Source organism: Pipistrellus hanaki (genome assembly GCF_964339955.1).
Source record: "Pipistrellus hanaki genome assembly, chromosome: 11".
Taxonomy (NCBI): Eukaryota; Metazoa; Chordata; class Mammalia; order Chiroptera; family Vespertilionidae; genus Pipistrellus; species Pipistrellus hanaki.
This window is the reverse complement of record NC_140513.1, coordinates 56,961,764-56,984,379: the sequence shown is the minus strand read 5'-3', so window position 1 is coordinate 56,984,379 and position 22,616 is coordinate 56,961,764. Positions and strand designations below refer to the sequence as shown.

The 22,616-nt window shown below is 39.3% G+C and overlaps 2 long non-coding RNA genes across 2 annotated transcripts in view; both read right to left on the bottom strand.

Annotated features, from left to right (window-relative positions):
* Positions 1-22,616, bottom strand: part of LOC311629751 — a 113,876-nt gene that overhangs the window by 7,228 nt on the left and 84,032 nt on the right. Inside the window, exons 3-4 of the long non-coding RNA XR_014796251.1 lie at positions 6,660-6,844; positions 6,287-6,519 (exon numbers count right to left, since the gene is read on the bottom strand). This is a non-coding gene — a long non-coding RNA (uncharacterized lncRNA). The remainder of the gene's footprint in view (positions 1-6,286; positions 6,520-6,659; positions 6,845-22,616) is intronic.
* On the bottom strand, positions 14,276-19,189 carry LOC311629752. Its single transcript, XR_014796252.1, has 3 exons — positions 19,139-19,189; positions 18,417-18,563; positions 14,276-14,831 (listed from the first exon to the last, which is right to left on the bottom strand). It is a non-coding gene; the product is annotated as an uncharacterized lncRNA (long non-coding RNA).

The following is a 22,616-nucleotide window of genomic DNA, read 5'->3' as shown; positions in this document are numbered from 1 at the left end:
GGAGCCCATATTTTTAGATAGATGAGACACCCCATTGTGTGGTGTGTTAGATAGGGCAGTGGAATCTCTGTTAGGGACATGAATTCTCATCTCCACTCTCTCATGAAGTAGCTGTTGCCTTGGAAAAGGACACTTAAACATTTTTAAGTTCTCCTTTTTCTAAAACTAGAGAATGATGGGCATTGAGGCAACTTAACATATATAAAACAAATAATTTGATATTATTAAGTCAGTCTGGTTTTTTTCTCAGATATGAAAACCTTCCTGATTAAATTCTGACTAAGTAAAAACACTATACAAATATGAGGTTTTGACTCTGAATCAAATGGCTTTGGCCAGAGGCCACAGCAAATAGTCATGATGTGTGATGATTATTATTTCTACTATGATGGACGCAGGATTGTGAATTAAATTGCAGTAAGCACCTGCAAATTAGCTCAAGTCCATCCCAGAGGATAAGGAGTGTGGGGGATCAGGTGTCCGTTGGCAGGCCCCAGCATGGCCCTGCACCTAACAGTGGCCTTGGCAAGGTTCTTCATATTTCCGAACCTCATCGCCTCTTCTCTAGGATACGGCATATCTATTGTTAAAAATTGTTAAAAAGTTAAATGAGAAAATGCTGGTAAAATGTTCCTAGCAGTTAGTAAGTGCTTATTTTATTTATGAATTTCTACTTTTTGATATATTATACCAGCTTTTTGTCAATAATGTTGATTTTTCTCAGAGCTAAAATTCAAAATTTTACTGTTCAAGTTTACAATTCATTTATCAATCTATGTGTGAGAGATTACACATTTGTATGGTTTAAAAAAAAAATCTTGTTTTTCCTTTTCTTATTGAATTTATTGGGGTGACATTAGTTAATAAAAACTATACAGATTTCAAGTATACAACTCAATAAAACATCATCTGATTACTGCATCATGCATGCACTTACCACCCAAATTCAAGTCTCTCTCCCCATTTATCCACACTTTGCCCCCACTTCCACCTCCCTTCACCCCCTTTTCCCTCTGGTTATCACCACACTGTTGTCTGTGTCTATGTGTCATTTTTTTTTCTTAATTCCTTCAGTTTTTACCCACCTCCCCTTTGACAGCTGTTAGTCTGGTCTATATTTCTATGCTCCAACCAGCTAAATCTTAACCAAACCCCAAGAAGAGAGCATTCCGTATGGCTGGGCAGTCATGGGGACAAGGAGGGACTCACAAACACCTAAAGGGATTCACAAATTGGTCGGCTCTCAGTAGGAAACTGTTTTTCCATCAAAAGCCACACATGTCTCTAATGCCCTTTCCACCACAGCCTTCGTCACAGGCAATTTGTGAAGACACCTGGTCAAGACAACTTGTAATCCATCCTTGAATAACAGAGGAATTCGCACCTCCAGCATACCTGCAGAATTCTAAGCTAAGACATGAAATGGGCTGCAAAATATGTGTAACTACAGCTACAAAGTCTGCATTTGAGATGCTGCATTTTGAACAATTGCCAAAAAAGACAGAATTCTGTTAATTGGAAAAATCAGCATTGATTCAAGAAAGTGACCCATAAAACCTGGAAAGTATAGGATATACTAGTAATCCAGCAGGCTGACACTGACACAGATCAGCAGGTGAGTCAAAGCCCAGATTACAGGAAGATACAAATGCATGAACACAACTCAGATTCCCTGGATCACATTTATCATAACCCTAATGGACTGGAATAGACCACAAGCTGATGTTCCTTTCTAAACCTCTCTGTGATGTGTGAAGGCTTTGCTCTATATAATATATATATATATATATATATATATATATATATATATATATATATTCATTGTTTAGATTGAGTTTTTCTCAAAGATGACCTATAGTTTTGTAAAGAAAAATCAGGTAAACTGGTTTGTTACCATATAACATTTACAGAGAAATATGCCCATAACAGTCATAATCCTATTGAGTGTATTGTGTGTGTGTGTGTGTGTGTGTGTGTGTGTGTGTGTGTGTATATATATATATATATTTTTTTTTTTACAAATATTGATTTCCACTATTGTAATTTTAAGGCCTCTCACCACAGATGGGGTTCAGAACATATACATAAGTTGGCTATTTTTTTTTAATATACCTAAGAGAGGAAGGAAGAGGGAGAGAGATGGAAACTTCAATGATGAGAGAGAATCATTGATTGGCTGCCTACTGGGGATCAGCCCCACAACTCAGGCAAGTGCTCTTGACCAAAATCGAACACAGGACCCTTCTGTCCACAGGCCAACACTCTATCCACTGAGCCAAACCAGCTAGGGTTAGGTTGGCTATCTTTACTTAGGGGCTCAACATAATCACTAGTGCTCCCAGAGCAGAACAGACACCAGGGCTTTATTGATTTTATAAGAAAAGAGTATCTTACTGTTTCTAGGGCAAATTGAAAAGGCAAGTTATCTGTCTTTACTCATAAGTCTTCCACAATATTCAACTCCTTATATTTCTCCTTCCCTTCTATCCTCACAATTTCTTTCTCCAAAGGTTATTCATCTTTTTGTCACCTCCATCAATGAGAAAATCATTTATTTAACTGATGAGACAGTTGCCCCAATTTACTTTATTTTCAAAGACAGACTTTCCCCACAAAGGAATCACTGCCAGAAAGCTCCACAGCCTCCTCCACCCCCACCTCCTCATCCTTGGAGTAAGAAAACCTAGACATGTATTTGGACCTGATATGGCTCTTGCCTGAGAAAGCATGAACCTTTGAGACGAGAGGAAATGCATTAGACAATGGCAGAAGCGGCACAGTCCACAAACGCTCAACTTTCCACCACACCCATTGGTGGAATCTGTTACCAGTAAACACACATTGCTCTAAGCACCGTTTTTTTATTAGAGATGAAAGAGAAAATTCATCTGTTCTTAAAGTCCAATCGAAATGTGTTACATATGAATAGTGGATATTTTTGCTTCTCTGAATTAGAAACTAGACAGGGAAACCGCTGGCTACCTAAACAGTGTTCTTTTCCTTATACCTAAGCTCAGTCTTTCTCTCTTGAAACTCCAAGATGGGCAGTAATTTCAAATCACCTTGTAAAATAATGAAGGCAGAAAACATGGTAGAAAAATAATGGAACGCTGTTAGAAATCTTATCAAAATTCTCTAGAAATTATATCTACAAATGAAATCTTAGGGTTTATAGGTAGCCTTACTAAGCAACAAGAAATGCTCAACATCTAACATGGGTAAAATAATTACAAAAAGAATAATGAGAAAAATAATAAGGAGAAATAACAGTGAAAGTACCAGCCATACTTCACACTCTGAAGTGGCACACTCAGAAGCAGTCCCAGCCTGTCTCCTTATAGGTGAAGCTGCTATGACTCCAAGAACTTCCAGAAATTTCTCAGGCTGGATGCAGTCAAGCAGCCTTATCTGCCTCTTTGCAGCTCTTGTTTCATGATGAGCAAACATTTTAGTCTTCCCAGTCCTCAAACATAGTTCATGTCTGGAGTCTAGGGGGCTACTAGTTTCATGTTCCTCAGCCTCTAGATGCCCCTGGGAATTGAGCTAATTTTCATGAGTGTTCAGTGTGAGGAGTGACAGTAGGGTGTGACCATAATTAGAAATGAAATGGTAACATGAAAAGTATCCTAAACAAGTTGGGACATGAAGTGGATTTGGTTATTATTATTTTGCAAATGTTTTAAGAATTAGACATTCGGTTATATCCTTCAAAGTAACAACTTGAAAGGCTATTCTCTCATGGCCAACATTCCAGCTATCTTTGTAGTTCTGCTTTGAGTATGGTCTTCAGAATTAGCACGCCCTTAATTTTTCCTCTTCAGTGGTAACAACTGCCTCTTTATAATGGGTTTTATTTTTCTGATAGAGCATTCACGACCAGTCCTCTGGGAAATAAAACTGATTATCAAGCAAGACAAAACATTTTTGGTTAAAAATAAAGGATACCTTAGTGATAGGTGGTAACTAGACTTTTGGTGCTGTTCACTTTATAGTGTATGTCGAATTGTAATATAATACACCTGGACCACATGTCATATACCAGTTTTACCTCAATAAAATAGTGTGCCTTAAAATAATGTGTGTGTGTGTGTGTGTGTGTGTGTGTGTGTGTGTGTGTGAGAGAGAGAGAGAGAGGTAAACTGGACCAGAAGGATTTTTCCAGTGAGGAGTTCAAACATGGTTCTCACCAGTACATGTGAAAATTTTCCCAAGGTCACAGCTCTGAAGGACAATTTGCATTTGAATGCAGACATCGAGGTATGTTTGTTTTAAAAGACTGATTATTTTATAGCAACCACTCATAAAGCCTGGGGTCATAAAACACCTCCCTCTGTCTTGGAGGCAGACTACACTTGTGTCAATATGGTGTCGGGTTCCACTCTAGCCCTAACAGTGCCTGGACTCCACTCTCTACCCACGTAGCATGGACCACTTCTATTCCCACATCACAGAGATGACCTCTAGCTTACAAATAGAAGAGGAAATTTTGTTTCAAAAGAATAAATATTGTTAAAGGATGAGACGGTCCTAAAAATAAAAATAGCTTAAAAGATAGAACTAAGCATACTATTGGTTTGGGGACATTTTCACTCGATATAAAAGGCTTTAAAATTAAAAAGAAAGAAAGGCAACAACTCTGTCTTCATTCCACATCTGCCACTTGCAGGACGACCACACCCTGGCGGCTCTGCCTCCACAGCCTGGCTCTGTCACAGTTCAGTTCCCGCTGATGTCACTGTCCTTGTTATCACTTTCCAGTCACAGCCCCCAAGCCAGCTCCTAATCTCTTACCATTTATATTCTCTACCTACTGTGTTTTGTCTTCCCATTCCCTTCTCAATTCCCTGAATTTCAGGATTATGGGTTGTGTTGTTGTTTTTTGTTTTTTGTTTTTGTTTTTTTTGTTTTTTTTTGGGGGGGGGTGGGAAGGAGTGGGGACAAGGCTACACTTTAAGTCAGTCAGGGATGGATTCAAATCTTGGCTTTTAGTTGTGACCTCAAAAATGTCCTGAGCCTTTCCAAGTTAAAACATATACATATTAGAGGTTGTTCTAAAGTATACATGTTCATTTAAAAAAATAAATTATTACATTAAAAATATAAAATTATTGGCCTGAAAGCTGCTTTACAACATTACCAATAATCCAACCTCTGCCTCCACATCTATCTACAGTGACAAGAGCTGCATGATAGTGAAAGTGTCCTTTCTGTTACTGTTGCTGTTATCCGGTCACTGTCGCTGATACTGAAAGGGTGTTCTTCATTTCGATTTTAATCCCTTCTCTCCCCACTTGCACCATTTGCCCTACCTTTGTCCCCTAGAACAAACAACACAGACAAATCTAATCCCTTTGCCACATGGCAAGCCTAAAATATTAAAAGTTGGCCTTCATAGTTCTCTGACTCTTTTCTTCTGCAAACTAAGATGCTTGGGTTTTGTTTTGTTTTTTGTTTTTTCATTTCTTATCCAACATTATATCTGGGTCCTTGGTCATTCTAAGAATGACACTTGTTAGCTCTTTAGCCTCTCCCACCCCTGGACACTGCTCTCAGTTCCATATCTTAGCTGAAACCCTCAGTGCAAACTCTTCTCTCTTCCCCAGCTCCTGCTGGACTTGACTCTGTTTTCATTTCTCTCATCAGCTAGACAGCAAAAGATATGTCTCATATTTCTTTTGAACAAACCACCTCTCCACTCTTCACCTCTGCCATTATCACCCCTGTAGGAGAGTGTCTCAACGTGACTTTAAATTAGTTTGGGTGACTTTAGCAATTATTGCCTCTTTTCATGTAATCAATACATTTTATGTGCATTGTTTTAATCTTTAAAATTTTCTCATAACAAAATAAACTGACAAACAAAATAGATCCAGAGACCTGGAAGCATGGAACAGATTGATGAATCTCAGATGAAAGGGGGGAGGTGGGACATAGTCAGGAAGGAATTAACCAAAGAACTTATATGCATATAGACATACCCCATGGACCCAGGCAATATTTCGCTGAAGGCCTGGGGAGATGGAGGAAGAGGAGGGGGGAGGGGGGGATCAATGGGGGAAGTAAGGCGGACATCTGTAATACTTTCAACAATAAAGATACATTTTTTTAAAAACATTCTCATAAGATAACTAATAAATAAGCCAAAATGTATTATGAGGTGAAAACAGAAAGGGTCAAACATCTTCTGAGCCCAGTTTTATTTATTTCTCAAAGTGTATGTATGGCATCATTGTCACAATGATGATGCTGGAGTCAGACTACTAAGGTTCCAATCCCAGCCACTTACCACCATGTGACCTCTCTGTGCTTCTGCTTCACCTGTAAGATGGGGATGACAGGAACCACTTCAGGATTGTTCTAAAGATTACATGAGTTTCCCCTGACACCTGGAAAGTGCCTAGATCAATATTTGGCACTAGGCAAGCACTATACAGTAGGTGCTGCTATGGTGATAATGGAGATGATGATAATGTATTTGGGAAAATCACGTTTTGTTTTTCTGGGTATCAGTTTCCAAACCTGTAAAGTGAGAAGGAAGGGATAGTGTTGATACTAGTGAGAGTAATACCACACAATCCTAGATCCCTTGACAATTTACAAACCACTTCCATATGTAGTACTTCATTGGGAAACACACATCAGTGTTCCCATGCTCTAACCTGATTTGCTGGAACAGCTGGTCAATGTGCTGCAAGGCGTGAGTACTGACTCTGGCCCCTGGCCTCCATTATAGCAGAAAGCATCCAAGGACTCACACAGCTGATGCCTCCTCCAGTGACTGACTTGCTATGTGCGACATACTTTAGAACTGTGAAAGCTGGACTCCACCAAATGCAGTGGAAGACTGGGAAGAAAGAGACAAGGAAATAGTAAAACAAAGGCATTCATATTTATTGAGCATTTACAATATAGATGATTATAATGTCAATTGCCATATTTCTTAGGTAATTTCCACATAGAGGTTCAATACTAGGCCACAAAGATAGTAACTTTAAACCAGGATGAAAGTCTGACTGAGCCCAAAACTTGAGCTGATGCTAAAGCTCCATGCTATCTCACTGAGATTTTCAATCTTCTAAGATTAGAGGTAGGTTAGCTCTTTAACTCCTCTGCTAAATTTCAAGCCCTGAAGAGCTTTGTTTGACGAATGGTAGCAAGAACATAATGAAGGGAATTTATTTTATTATGAACAATTAACCTATAGCTGGCGGTATCTTTCAATAATGACTGACTCAGTCTGGCAGTCCTAACAAAGGCTTTAATGCAAAATGTCACTGTATTTTGAAGGCACTTTGAAACAGCTATCTTTGCAAGTCTACCTGATAAGCAATTGAGATGGTTACTGAGTAATAACTGGGTGTTCCTTCCATGTTCACGGTACAACAGAGAACAAATACCTGAAAAAAATGATCATCATTTCATATAACAAGTATTGTCAATAAATAAGTTCATGACACTTTTTTTCCTTGTTCTTCCTCATTTATTTCCCACCAACACACTTGCCAGCTCCCTGATTTGATGGGTGATAGCCCTCAGGGCACATGAGGGTGAAGTCAGCATAATATAAATTGCTGCACAGTCTTGAGTCAGTCAACTGGAACTACAAGGAAGTTCAAAGGAAGCAGCATGAACATGAGAGCAATGAAACCATGGTCTTGAAATCTTGGAGACTTAAATTAGAATACATGGGTTAAATAAACAAATCATAATTACATGTTAATATACATCTACAACATCTTCATTGATATTTCATAAACAGTTACTAGACACTAGGCAAGGTTCACTCTACATTATTGCACTCAGGCCTCACAATAATACTATGCAATAGGCACAGTTAGTATACCCATATTTAACAATGGAAACTGAGGCACAGCAGGGGAAATATAATTTCCCCATTGTTACAGAGTAACACAATGGTAACATGAGGGTTCATATCCCAGTAGCCTGACATTCTCACAAATGCCCACCCTTTCTCAAAGCAAATTTCTGATTGCCTCTGGAAAATGATCATATATGCAGGTGTGTTCCCTAAAAGATGAACTTGTTTACTTTCATAGTTTTCATGAGATTTCCAAATCCATTTGTACAATCTTGCATTAAGCAGTTGGTGTGAGAAAAATGAACAGAAAGATCTGTATACACTAAGAAGTCGAAGCCAATGGGTTTGCATGAACTTTCTCTGTAGAGTCATTTCATTTACCTATTAGATCACAGACCACACTTGAGTTAGAACAACACTGCAAATTTTGGGTATGACTGGAACTAACTTGTGGTGAATATACGTAAAGGGTTGAATTTTTTTTCTTACTATTATTTTTCCTCTACGTATCTGACAGTGACCTGCATAGCTGGTAGAAAGGAAGGCTAAAGGGGAAATTGTCAGCCTATAGAATTACTTACTACGGGTTTGTTTTAGAGTATACAAACCTTCCCCTCCTTGTTACTCCACAAAGGTCCTTATCCTTCCAGAAAATTTATTTTCCCAAAGCCGAGGACTGATAAGGAATAAGGACCAAATGGCAGGAGACTTGTTGTCTCAAGTGGCTTGTTGACATCACTAAGATTTTTCAGACTGGGTAACACCCATTTAGCTCATTATGCCCCTCATAGATAGCAACAATGTTCATTAAGAACTTTCTGTGCAACTGGAGTTGGAAGGGGAAGACACCATAATGTGACTCTCTAACTCTCTCTCTCTCTCTCTCTCTCTCTCTCTCTCTCTCTCTCTCTCTCTCTCTCTCTCTCTCTCTCTCTCTCTCTCTCTTCATTTTCAAGTTCAATGAAACTCAGCCTATGTCACAAAAGGAATGACCCCATTATAGAAGCTAATTAGAGGTGGCCCAGAAATACAACTGAAAGGCAAAGGAGGGTAAACAACTAGTGACAGGGAGCTAGGAGATCCCATCCTGGGCAGCACTCCCTTGTGTTCTAAACCGCTGCTGCAGGGTGTGATGGATGGAGGATGGCATAGCCCTGGGAGTCAGAAGATCCAGATCCAAGAACTATTCTCCTGCAGTCTTGGGCAGGCCCCTTTTCCTGCTGAGGCCCCAGCTGTCTCACTGTTATAGGGATGAAGCCTCACAGAGGGTTGGGAGGAACTGATGTGATCTTTTTAAGGCAGCCATGCTCTAGGTCTCTATAGAGGCCCGTGTCAAATGCTGGTTGTGAGTTCATTTCACAGAGGTCTTTCCTCTCATCTACTTCTCAATCTGACCAGGAACTGCTCCTTGATCCCTGAACCATTTTCCACGCCCAGAAAGATCAAAATCTGATGTTGTTTTAAGTGTGGCCCAAGTCATTAATAAAATCCCTTCCTGTTTCTCTACAGTGAGAAAGGAGGACAGACGGAAGCAAGGTGCACAGGGAGTGGAGAGGCCGCACCAAGCAAGGACCTCAGCAGGGACTGAGAGAGCTCCCTCAAGCTGAGTCAGCCCGTGTTTTTTCCTGTTAAATGATTCACATGCTGAGACAAATGGGCCCAAAATGCAAAAGCTCTTTCCTGAGCTTCCAGATGAGTTGGTGGTTTTTGTTTTTGTTTTCCAATTCCACGTCTCTTTTCCTGGGAACAGGAGGCACAGTGTTTTCCATTCCAGATGAAGGTTTCCCCCACCTCGTTTAAATGCCCTGGGGAGGAGGGGTTATCATATCAAGGAAACACTGGCTATTTTTAGTGTTATTCATATTCCTTAAACTTCCTTGTGTTTTTTACTCAAGTAGGTTGAGTATATTATAAATAAACAAAATTTCATAATACGTTATCCACAATGAAGTTTGAGCTCTTTAGAAATCAAGCTCTAGATATATGAATTGCCAGTGTCTTAAAAGGTTTATTGTAATAAACATAAAAGACTTCTTTTTTCAATTAAGTGGGAATCTCTTCTGGAATATATAACATATAGTACATGTTTCTTCATAATAAAATATAACATTTCATTGATTATTAAAAGTCATTATCTTTACATCCTTTTAACACTGTTTTGTCCTCCTCTCTTGTTTAAGTGAGGTCAATTTTAGTTGAGGTCCTTCTTCCACGTTCTGCTTAATCTTCATGCATATCCATAGCCACAATATCCTCTTTAGTCAAGTTATTCAGAAGCAGGTGGTTTACTATTTGGCTTAATCTGACTAGTAATAAAATTCCCCATCTTAAGGAACTCTAGTGATTTCTCACTGTAGTTAGCAGATTAGCCAAACTCCTCTCTATTACCTACAGAGCCCTATATGGTCTCGCCCCTGCCTTTTCTGCAACTACTCAACCTTCATCCACTGTGGTCCACACACGAGCTTTCTCTGTGTTCCTCTAAATGGTAAGTTGCATTTATCATTGCTATTTCCTGAAAGATTCTTCCCTTGTTTTCATCTGACTGCCTCTTTCTCCTTATTTTTGTCTAAAGCCAGATGTCAGGTCCAGAGAGAAGCCATCACTGTCTCCTACACCAAGTAGCTGTACCCCCTTTCTTGCTTTATTCCTATCCCAGAAATTGAAGCACTATTGGAATGCTTTAATTTGTATTCTTATTTATTCATTTGTATTGATATTCTGTCTTGTTCACAGTAATATCACATTTTGAGGAATAGCTCTCAGCACATAGAAGGCACTCAATATATACTCTTGAAGAAATGAATCCTGGATCATCTTCATACCTACTGAAAGCTAAGCTCTGTCTATAATGGAGAGTTCTGCTTTCAGTCTTATTACACATTGGGAAAGCTAATTTAAATAATCAATTACAGCCCAGCTTGTGTGGCTCAAAGGTTGAGCATCAGACCATGAATCAGGAGGTCATGATTTGATTCCTGGTCAAGGCACATGTCCCAGTTGTGAACTCGATCCCCAGTGGTGGGCATGAAGGAGACAGCCCATCGATGTGATTGATATTTCTCTCTCATCAGTGTTTCCATCTCTCTATCTCTCTTCCTTCCTCTCTCTAAAATCAATAAAATATATTTTAAAATAATAATCATCAATTACATAATACCCTAAGATCACTGTCAAAACATTAAGAAGCTGGCAATGTCCAATGTCATTCAATCCAAGTTTGGAAAGCGACAAAAGAGCTAAGAGAATGTTAGAACGCACTCTAATTCATTGGATAGTTCAACAAGATACAACAGCTTAAAATAGTGAATAATAACACAGGGAGATCTAAGCATAAGTATAAAGTGGCTCCCAAGAACAATATAGGTTTGAAGTCTCATAATTTAATTTTAAAATCCAGATGAATTTTATATTTTAACTCTCTCTCCCTGTATATATATAAAAAATTTCATCTCAAATTGTTGGTAGGGGGGATGGAATGTACCCTCCAAGAATTTGTGTCCTTTTTACTCTATAAAATCACCAAGAATCCCCCAAGTTCCTATGCGCCAAGCTGATAAACATCTAGAAATGATTCTGGAGGAGCCTTGAAGGGAGCACAGTCCCACCCACCCCTTGCTGCCCTCATCTTCATTCCAGGGAGGAAGAGCTCTGGAACAAAGACACCTAAGTGAGCCAGGAGTCCCAAGGAATGTAGAGTTTTGAGAAAGAAAACAAGGTTAAAAGTTCTATCATTCTGTATCATTCTCTTTTCAGACATCTATCTCTTCTAAATCATTCCATTGCTCTTTCTTTCCATGTGCTTGGTGAGGTAAGAGATCCAACAAACCTTGGTTCATAATAATGAAGTTTCCTTTGATATATTTCTTCAATTAAAAATCTCTAATCACTATAGGTGAGCTCATTGAGGATTGGAGGTTCAAGATCCAGGCCATCATGCATAAATTATTATAATAATATTACGTATAAAGAGAAGACAGAAGAAGCAATCAAGATGGTAATGGTGAATTGGGTTAGTTAGTCAAAGTCTTTTAAAATAAAACGTGATGGAAAATATTCAGTCAGAGATGCCACATGAATTTGAATAATCAGCCATTTCATGACCTAACATTTGAAGGCATGAATGTACCAAAAAAGCAGATGACTGAGATAGTAATTATGGTGGCTCCTGTGGGAAGCATACTAGACTGATGGTCCCGGCTGCGGCCCTCTGAAATGCATCATCACTTTTGTTCTGAAGCCATGCTTTCTGTAGCTGCCCCAGCCATCACTAAGCACAGCAGGGCTGCTAACACAGGCCCACTCCCGGAAGATGCAGGATTCCTCTGATGGGCAACTTTAGCTTAAGGATTCCCAATTAGCCTTGCCAAGACTTTCTTCCTTGCTTTCCTTCTTTCCCTCCTTCACAGGGAACAGTTTTGCAGAGTGATCTGATGGCCCTCCCAGCCTCCTACAGCTCTCTCTCCATTTTCTCCCACCAAGTTTTCCTCAGCAAATCTCATGCACATCTAACTTCATCTTGGCATCTGCTTCTCAGAGGGCCTGAACTAACACAAGTAAGGAGCTATGTGAGGGATGGACAGGAATAATTAGGTCATTTACTGCAGTTAGGATAGTTTAGAGTAAGACTAAGAAGAAGATTAATGGGTGATTATAAAAAAGACCAGATTTAAGAAGGAGTTTTCTGAGAATAAGTAGCAGGTAATAGTAGGTATCAGAAGAGCTTGTGATGGTGTGGATGGAGGTGACAGTAATCAGAGTTTGAAGTTAATTATTTGCATATTTGATGCTACATTAAGCCTAAAGCTCAATTGGAGAATCCGAAGAGATTTCATTGTTTTTGGCAACGTGCATAATTGATATATGTATGTGGAGCCCTGTTAAGAGGACTATATATTTATACTCGGACTCTATACAGACCTTTTAAGAGAACTCTATAAAAATGTTTATTGGCTTTGAGGTGTTTTGCTTGCAGTTTTTAGGCTTGTGATTTTAAGGTTTTGCATAATTAGAAGTAAATAATAGAGTTAATTCTTTGTATCAGATATCAGCATTTTTCAGCCTATAGTAATGTAAGAAAAAAAAACTTACATTTTTATATCTTTTGGAATCTCCAAGTGTGTGAAGCTCTGTATCCCCAATGAACTACCGTAATGTTTGTAAAACTGAATTGAAAATTGTTTGGCATGTGCTATTTCACTGAAACCTAACATGGATCCTGTGAGGTAAGGAGGGCAGGTAGCTTTAAAGCTCACTTTTACCAAAGATGAAACTGAGGCTCAGGAGAGCTAAATAGCTAACACATGGTCAAATTCAATCCAGAAGCAAAATTGCAGAAGGCAGAATTTCTAGGAATGACTCCTAAGAATTCCTAACCTAATCCCAGCGATGTGTAAATGTGATGAAATGTCATTTATTCCCATGATTATGCTATGTTATATGGTGTAGTTGACCTTATAAGAAGATTACCCAGGTGAATCTAATCCAATTACATGGAGCCCTTAAAAGCCCCTTCTGCCAGTGATCAAAGAGAAAAAGAGAAGTCAAAGAGACAGATGGCAGAAGGGGAAGTCAGAGAGTCGAAGCATGAGAAGGATTCGAGGTACTAATGCTGGCTTGAAGATGGCGGGGGCCATGTGGAAGGCGTAAAAAGGAAATGAATTCTGCCAACAACCAGTGAGCTTAGAAAGGGACCCAAGCTCTGGATGAGAACTGGAGTCCCAACTGTTTCCTAGATTTTGACCTTATGAGATTCTAAGCAGAGAACCGAGCTGACCTACACTGTGCCCAGGAACTGTGGGGATAATAAATGGCATTATTTTAAGCCACTATGTTTGCATTGATTTTAAACAGTGACCAAACAAAAACAAAAACCAATACGTGGGTTTTCTAGTCCCATCACTATGTTCACCATACCACCCTTACTCTTACCTAATGCCAATAAAAATAATCAACAGTGAACTGAAAGAGCACAGTACTAACCTTATAATTTTGCTCATTTAATTTTGATTAGAATTCTAGCTTTCTAAGATTTATTTTAGGCCTGACCTCATTTCCTTTGGTCCTGAGCCTGAATACTTGGAACTCATTTTCAAGACAGACTCTCATTTCCTCATCCTAATTTGAAAATAATTCAGGTAACATATAAATAAGAAAAAATATTATAATATCCTAAGAAAATGTTATAAGATTAAAACTTTGGTCATAGTTTGGCAAAGTTTTAAAACTCTTGCAAAATACTGAAAATACCATGGGGATTGTTTGGACACATATAGGAAAAAACTGTTGTTTTATCTATGCATTGTAACTCCTTTAGTAAACTTGACTCACAGTCTTTTTTTTTTAAATATATTTTATTGATTTTTTTACAGAGAAGAAGAGAGAGGGATAGAGAGTTAGAAACATTGATGAGAGAGAATTATCGATCAGCTGCCTCTTGCAAACCCCCCCACTGGGGATGTGCCCACAACCCAGGTACATGCCCTTGACCAGAATCAAACCTGGGACCTTTCAGTCTGCAGGCTGACGCTCTATCCACTGAGCCAAACCGATTTTGGTGACTCACAGTCTTTTGGGAATGCTCATCTCCCAGTCAAACCAAGTGGCTCTGAGGAAATGTCTGTGTTCACATTTAACCCCATTCCTCTCCCCCAACCCAGGACACAAGAAATTGGTCTAAAGATGGACAACATCTCCATGTTGGGGCAATCAAGAACCTCCTTTGGTAATTTTAACTTTTCATCACAGAAAGCATAAATTTACCCATTATCAGTGGTGGAAATTGTAGAATGGAGAACTCAGGAAGTGTGGACAGCAATGTTTCTTGCCATGTGGACAAAGTCAATCTAAGGTAGTCAACACAGAAAGAGAAACGGAAGCAAGAATTGGGGAGAGATAGTTTTTGACCCCTGGTTGTAGTTGTTCCGGTAGTCCACCTGCATCCTGTACTTTCCATGGTTTGATTGTTCCATTCTCCCTGGTATTCCACAAAACAGCATATTTCTTCTTTCACCTAAACTAGTTCAAGATGAGTTCAGTCACTTGCAACCAACAAAAATGTGACATATTCGAAAGAGAAATTAGATTTCCTTTTCTTTGAAAATATTTATCATCATTTAGTGTTACAAATTTCTAGCAAAGAAATTCAAGTGTCTTTAGGATGATGGTGATTCATCAAGGCGTCCATTATGATTCCTTTAATGTCAGAACTGCAGCTTTATTTTTTTAAAAAATATATTTTATTGATTTTTTACAGAGAGGAAGGGAGAGGGATAGAGAGCTAGAAACGTCGATGAGGGAGAAACATCGACCAGCCACCTCCTGCACACCCCCTACCGGGGATGTGCCTGCAACCAATATACATGCCCCTGACCGGAATCGAATCTGGGACCCCTCAGTCTGCAGACTGACGCTCTACCACTGAGCCAAACCGGCTTCGGCAGAACTGCAGCTTTAATATCAACTGCCACGCTCACTTGGTTTTTGCTCACTACAACAATTACTCCTTCCTTTTGTTATTAATGCTATCTTGATATAGCAACCTATGATGTATCAGTGTTATATCATAAACACTTATTGGGCACATGTTTACTATATTTACTTTTGAATATTTTTAATTATACTGAAATTAAATGAGCTTACAAGTGTTACATATTGCTGAAGAGATGAGAGAGATTACACTGTTTCTCTTTTTATTTATATGCATATTGTTAAAGAGAAAAAAATGATATAACAAACCAGGCAGAGTGACTCAGTGGTTGAGCATCGACCTGTGAACAAGAAGGTCATGGTTCAATTCCCAGGCAGGACATATGCCCATGTTGCAGTCTCAGTTCTCAGTTTGGGGCCTGCGGGAGGCAGCTTATCAGTGATTCTTTCTCATCATTGATGTTTCTTCTCTCCCTCTCCCTTTCTGTGACATATATATATATATATATATATATATATATATATATATATATATATATATATATTCACACATACTATTGTCCCAGTGCATGAAATTCATGCATGGGGGCAGGGGTTCTCTCAGCCCAGCCTGCACCCTCTTCAATCAGGGACTTCTTGGGGGGTGTCAGACTGTCGGTTTAGGCCCGATCCCATGTTAGATTGTCCTATTAGAGAACAAAACTTTATGGTTTTAAACCTTCATGCATCCAAGTGTTAGTACCAGAAGAGAGTCTTAGATCCTCAGTCACAGGCATGAATTTTACTTGGTTACCTATCAGGCACCTAGTGGATATTTATATGAATGAATAAGAGGTATTTAGTTACCTGTTATCAGAGAATTAAGCCCAATCTTTAAAGAAAAAAATGATTCATATCTGCATCTTAGTAGCGAAAACAACAAACAGTAGGTCATGTGTTGGCTTCAAACTATTCTAGTGTCTATTCTGGAGAATAATAAAATCATAAAATTAGTAAAGTAAATTTGTTTATGTATTTATTAATAAATAAAGTTCAGGAAAGAAGGTAAAGCTCAGGGAAGTTAGTTGACTTCTACAAGATCAACAGTAAATTTATGACAGAGTCAGGTCTGGAACACAAATTCAGATGGAAGCTGCAGGAAATGTCCTACAATTGGTGGTCACCAGACCAAGTAGAAGGGAAGATGGGAAATGGCTTATAGTAGTAGGAAAAGTGAGTGAGATTAAGTATGGTAGATCTAGCACTTAGTTCTTTTCAGAGGAGCTTAGAAGCTGGAACTCTCTGAAGTCTAATACCACTATTGGGGTAACACCTCTGAATGAACTCTTTCTGAGTCAAATTTCTGGAAAGAAGACAGACAAGGCAGATTCTAATAAGATAATATCTCATGCAATTTCAGTGAATTCAGACACCCTCAATTTCACCCTCATATCCATCACCTGTGTCTAATCCATTCGATGGGCACACAATACAATACTTGCTCTTATTTAATTACTCTGCTCTTGAATCATGTTTACCATTGGCCAATCACTAATCTAAGGCTAAGTTTCTAAATATACTATTCCTTCAAAAAACACTCACAGGAAACCTGTTAGTGATAAAGACTCTATACTAGGCATTAGGAATTTGATGAAAAGAATCAAACTCCATTTTTCTTGTCCAATCAGAGAAGAGAGTGAGTTATTCAAAAGAAAACTAAGCCAACCAGAAGTAACTGTATAACCTAATTCCTCCAACCCTTATGTCATAAAGACAAATAAAAGCTCATAAGGAACATTTGCTTGCTTCAGAACCTTATCAACTTGAGCCAGCTGATAGGGAAAGTAAGTCTTATGGCTGAACTCTTGAACCAGGAAAGGATCAGTCCAAAGTTTCTGTCAGGTGACGTGACCTACAAAAGTACTCCCAATCCTTGGCTTATCTTTATGACTGATAAATGATTGCCAGGTATTTGCTCTATATGCTTGGAAACTGCGGTCAAATTGCTGAAACTGTCCCAAGAAGGAGGTTTCCTTCTGGGGGGGAAAAAAATTCCCTATATGCAAGGTTTAATTAATGAAAAAGTTGCTTAGATGATGCATTTTTTTTTTCTGATCCAATGTTTTGTGGTTTGGGAGCTTTGTTAACAAGCAAAAATACCTTTAGACAGAAACCAGACTCTTCTCTTTTATATTCTAATTTTTTCCCAATCCATTATGTTGTAGTAGTCCATAATAAGAGTATGATCTCATCAGTTATTTACTCACTCCCACTTTGGGTTTCATTTGATGGGTTTCATTGGAAAGTCCCATTATGGGGAAATTTCTAAACCATAGAGCAGCTCATTTGTTGGGGAGGGGTCTTTACACATGAAAAACGTTGAATTGCAATGGAGAAGCAGTGAATTATTTCTCTAAAGGAATAATTCGGTGTACAAAGCCAAGTTTAAGCCTCCCCTTGCTTATTAAGGAAAGCTAGGCTAGAGATCCTAAAGCAGGACTGTGACTGTGACCAAACTGTGAGCACTGAGGGACCTTATGGACTGGTAGAGCTTAACTAGCTTATAACTTTAGACACTGACAGCCAAAGGTAGAGTTAATTGAATGGCCAAGTAATATGTATAGACATGTGTTCAAACAATTAGGGTAATACTCTCTTCTCAAGAGATGTATTGTCTGAAGCACTAAGATAAATGGAGTACTTACTATATCTAACAAAAACCGTTCAATTAAATGCCAACCTCCCTGGCCCATTAGGAGAGGCAAATAATCTATTCAAAATGTAGTTTAAGAATAAAGTTACTTTTCAGAAATTAATCCTATTAAAATAAAAAAGAGATAGAAGGCACAAGCAAGTAAATAATCTATCAAAGTCACACAACTTTAATTGCAGAAATTATTCTAGTTTAAAGAAAATAATTTTAAAAGGCAATTGTTTTCATAATCAGGAAACCAAAAACAAACAAAACAAAACAAAAAAGGTTGGGGGTTGTTGGTTTCTTCACTTGTTTTAGTTCACTTTCTTAAGAGCCAATTTAGCTTCTCAGACCTTGACCCAGTGATAGAGTAAAGTCCTTAATCAGAGATATGGAATGCTTTATCTAGTGACACATGTTCTTTCTGTCCTTCAAAGCACATATTGTCCCTCCAAAGGAAATTCCCCATGAAACTAAATGACAGTCAATAAGTACCTCATAGGAAGAGCCCCCTGGCCGCCTGAAGACCACATCACAGCACCAGTAAGTCATCCTTTTTAAGAACCAGCAAATTGTGTGCATAGTTACAGGAGTAAGCAGCCTTAGATCATTCTCCCAAGGCCCTGATGTGGAAGGAACCACCTAGAACATACAAACAACCATTGTAATCCCTGGGACAGGGGTGTGGGCTGTGGGAAAGGAAGCTCGGCATGAAATTTGCAAGGTAAGAGATCTGAGAGCTTCAAGAGGAGTCTGGTTTGTTTGTTTTCAGTCTAGACTGAGCGTGCAAGGACTTAGGAAATATGCTTTAGGTTAGAAGACACCCTGGAGTTGTTTTCTTTCTCTACTTAGAGCCCTATGTAATAATGCACATGCCAGTGTCTGCACTCAAAGCTGATTTAACGTCTACAGAAATTCCTTCTCTTTCTCTGTACATCCAATCAGTAATCAAGGATGACTGCTACTACTTTCTTTGGGTCTCCTCCACATCTCCCACACTACTTAATGCCTTCAGTATTTCAGATTTCTCACCTGGATTATAGCAACTATATTCTAACTGCTCTCCCTGCTGCCAGCTCCTGGTTCAGACTCTATATTGCTTTCTTCAGAACAAGACTGGCCATAAGACTAGTCAGTTTAAAGTTTTTTAGTGGCTTCCAACAGTCTCCTAGTTAAAATTCAAACTATTCTGGTACAGGGTCTGATAGAACAGTTACCTTGGTTCATATCCTATCTTTGATCTTCAATTTGATCTTCAATTCCACATCTGTAAAATGGGATAAGAATAGTTCTTCTTCATAGGTTTGCTGTTAAACTTCAATGAGATACTTTTTTAAAGAGCTTAGTATTATGTCTAGTAATCAGTCAAGCCCTTAGTTGAAATCAAAGCTCATCATACTCTAGGTCGGTTTTTAATTACTACACTGTGCTACCTTATTCCACTTTATTTCAAAACACACACACACACACACACACACACACACACACACACACACACAAAAATGTCATACTAGTATTTCTGGTCCCATATACTTTTATGCCACTTTCCTATTCAGAGAGAGAATCTATGTCCCATCCCCTTGAACTTGGGCATGACCTTTTGACCACCTTAGTTAATTAATTAAGTCTGGCACAAGATAGGCTATTTCATTTCCTAGGCAGGGTCAGAAGAGGCAATATACCTTCTGTCTGGCAATCTCATTTGGAGCATGCACCTTAGGAGATCTACGCGTCCATATGAGAAGTTCATCTACCTGAAGCTACCATGCTTGAGAGGCCATGTGAAAAGATCACTGAAAGACAGAAATGCATGAGGAGCCCCAGATGCCCAGCCATCCTTCACACAGGCCCCACTCACTGCATGGAATAGAAAGGAGCTGACCCCACCTAACCTTGCCCACATTGCAGATTTGTGAGCTAAGTAAGTGGCTATGGTTATTTCAGCCACTGAGTTTTGGAGCGTTTTGTTATTTGTTAATGGGAAATTAGAACACCCACATAAACCTCCAAATCTATTTATTCACTTTCATTTCCCCTTGACAACACACCTTCCATGGCCTTCGCATATGCAGCTGTTCGGCTTAAAAGTCGCCACCAGCACAAACATGCCCTCATTTAAAGAATTGCTTTGCTTTCAAGAGTCATTGCAGGTCGTTTTTGTTGTGCTTTTAGTCATTGTTACTCATTGTTGTAGTTCTAGTCATCTTTCCCCTAATTTGGAAATGGGTGGCGAAGGGCCCAAACTTCAAGTCAAAATGTTTGGGCTTAAGGTTCTTGTTGTTATTCACTGCTTCCAGGCTGTTCAGGGCTTTATGTCTCCAGGCTTCTATTCCTCCACACGCAGAGCTATAGCCAAACCCCGGTCTTAGTATTGTAGATATTCATTTATAACTCCTAGCAAAGTCCCTGGTATCTAGTGAGTTCAATGCATGTTGCTGTTACTAGAGTGATAATTCTATTGCATCACAATTATCAGTTTCCTTTTCTGAACAAGAACAGTGTATCCTCAATACCTGGGGCCTAGGAAATGCAAAAACATTTCTGTCAAATGAATAAATAAAGAACAAACAAACAAATGGATGGATGAATGGGTGGGTGAATGAATGAATGAATGAATGTGCAGGTATAATCTAGCTTCCCTTCAACTCCTATATCAAGCATGTAGGAGAGGTGGGATAATAGAGATCTCCGGTCTTAATGGGAGTAGTTCTGGCTCTGGCTGAATACTTTTCTTCAGGACCGGTCCAGTTCTCTCTTTTCCTCGCAGTTCTATAATACTGCAGCCATTATTTCTGAGACTCCCTCCTTCCCAAAGCCACGCAGAGAGCATCCTTGGCTGAGTAAGCCCTTTTGCTCCTGACAATCTAAACCATGTGGTAGGACTGTAAGGAGAGCTAGTGCCAAAATCAGATGGCCTCCACTGCAGATTCCTTTTTCTCTCCTAACCACTTTATAGCATGCTATCTAGATGCCTGGCCTTGCCAAGTAAAACCCAGTTAATCTTTTACAATGTCAGCCTTCTTTATGGACTCTAAGGTACGGCAATGTCATATGGTGGCAGTGCTATAGAAGGGACTCTGCTCTTACTGGCAAGCAACTTTATGCTGCACTAAGCAAATAGTTTACCCTTCTTGCCTCATGCATGATATTTCCCCACTGATTTCTGCTCAATAAGAGAGAAATTATTAGACAGCGATACAGCCTTGCTTAATAAGGTGAGAATAGATATTCTACACCTAATTTTTATTTTCATCATAGAATTTGCATGAAATTCTATGTAATGGCATATTGCACATTTATACATAAAAATCTCATTGTAACAGCTAGCAATCTATGGATATGATTGCTAAGTGCCAATAATTGCCATTGCAACACAATGTTCTACCAAGATATCAATGTCCTTCTACATATTAATTTCAGCGTTAAGATAAAACAATGCACCAGGGGTTCCTTCAGTGCCCTTTTATGCCCTCTTGCCTCAGCACAAAAGGAAAAGTTTAAATATTTTTAAATGAGTAAAATCCAGAGTGTTGGCTGTACATAGTCATAAACTGTTTCACAAGAAAATATGAAGTTAACCTAATTATTGCTGTTACTCTTGTAGATTCCATGCTTCTCATAAGTGTAATCATTTCTGCATTCTTTCTCTGCTTGAAGGTCAGAGAAAGCTGAGGGTTAGAGAGATTTCTGAGGTGTGGCACCGCCTTCTCTGATTGGGCAGCAGCTCTCGAACGATGTGGGCCTTTTGCAGTTGACTCACCAGAGGGCAGCAGCTTTGCAGCTTGATGTCAGCCCGCAAGAATGTCAGACACTTCTCTCTGCCAGCTGCTGCACCATCCCTCCTCTCCCCGCCCCCGCCCCTATCCCCAACCCCAGCAGTAGCCCAGAATTAGCCAAAGCTGTTTGGGTTAGCCTCTAACCAGCCTCCTGGCTGGGCTTCTTGCTGTCCTGGTTACCAGCTCCAGTAAAAATTCCCCACCAGATCTCAGCAGGAACATTAAGCTCTTCCAACTATGTGTCTCTGGGGATACCCAATTAAGGTTTGGATATTTGGGGTGGTGGTGTATGGTTTTCTGGGTGCTCCTCTGCAACATACACCTCTCTCTCTCTCTCTCTCTCTCTCTCTCTCTCTCTCTCTCTCTCTCTCTCTCTCTCTCTCTCTTCTCTCTCTCTTACACACACACACACACACACACACACACACACACACACACACATCTTCTCCAGAAGGAAAACACCAGGATGCATTAAGAAATATTTACTTAAATAAGCACTAGCAAAATTTCTAAGCTCTAAATGGATTGTATGCTATTTGTTCTCCTGGTATCGGATCTGCCCCAGTTTCCCCCACATTTCTGACTGTTCCCACTGAAGTCTCAGATGGGAGCTAAGACTATCCTTGGGGCCCTTTCTGCTGTAACAGTCTATGATCCCTGAATACAGATAAATGGGGGCTTTCTGAGAGGAATGGCTTCTGATGCCCATTAGGCAGAGACGCCTGCCCCCACAGTAGCTGGTCCTAGTTCTATGAGGACCTGTTTTTATATATTACTTAGTTTCCCCTCTCTTCTATTCTCTTCAGCATCTGTTCTTTTAGCAGTTCTAGTTTAGTTTTAAATTTTAGTCTTAGTTTAGTCTCAGTTTTCACCTTTTAGATGGTTCATTTGGCTTTAGGCAACTGAAAGCAGTAAGCAG